The sequence below is a fragment of the Oncorhynchus masou genome, chromosome 19, assembly GCF_036934945.1.
Source record: "Oncorhynchus masou masou isolate Uvic2021 chromosome 19, UVic_Omas_1.1, whole genome shotgun sequence".
Classification (NCBI taxonomy): Eukaryota; Metazoa; Chordata; class Actinopteri; order Salmoniformes; family Salmonidae; genus Oncorhynchus; species Oncorhynchus masou.
The window spans coordinates 32,789,051-32,789,828 of NC_088230.1; positions in this window are offsets into that span (position 1 = coordinate 32,789,051).

The following is a 778-nucleotide window of genomic DNA, read 5'->3' on the forward strand; positions in this document are numbered from 1 at the left end:
AGAACGCACTGACGACCGTCAAACAGAGTTCTGAAGATGCACTGTATGTAGGCTTTAGACTATTGGCGCCGATGGGAGGGAGGGCATATCATTAGCTCTTTTGCTGCGCCATCCAACTCATAGCCTACTAAAGACCCTCCATTTACGATAGGCCTACTTGAACTTGAAATATAATGACCCAAATAATAAAAGCAGGTATGTAAATGAGAGCTGAGTGTGGGGGGAGTATCGCTTAGTGTTTTTATTGTTTGTTGTTAAATCACTCAAAACGGTACAATGGTAGACACGCACACACAGTCTTGTATAACACACACAGCTTCAGCATTATTAATTGAGCCACACATCCTTAATATTCCCTTGAGGCGAGTGCAACATCAGATTTGGCATGTCACTATCATGGGACTTGGGACACGTCAATGGAAAAAACAATAAGGACTTAACCCACACGCAGCCGAGTCAGAGCAAGCAGAGGCAAATCAGTAATTAACTGACATATTTTCTAACGCTAACATACCATGGTAGCACTTCATTTCCAAATCAAAATCAAAATTGATTTATGATAAAACAGAGGTCTATAAAAAAGTGCTGCTTTCACAGGTTTGGGATCAATTACATTTCAATTCAGTGAATTGAAATTCCAATTCAAGAACTGAAAAATCCCCAAAATAAATGGCATTTCAATTATTGCATTGGCATTTCAATTAATCTATTTCACTGGTGTTATGTGTGACTTGAAATGAACTAAAGTTCAGGGGGAAAGACATCACCTGAAACGTAT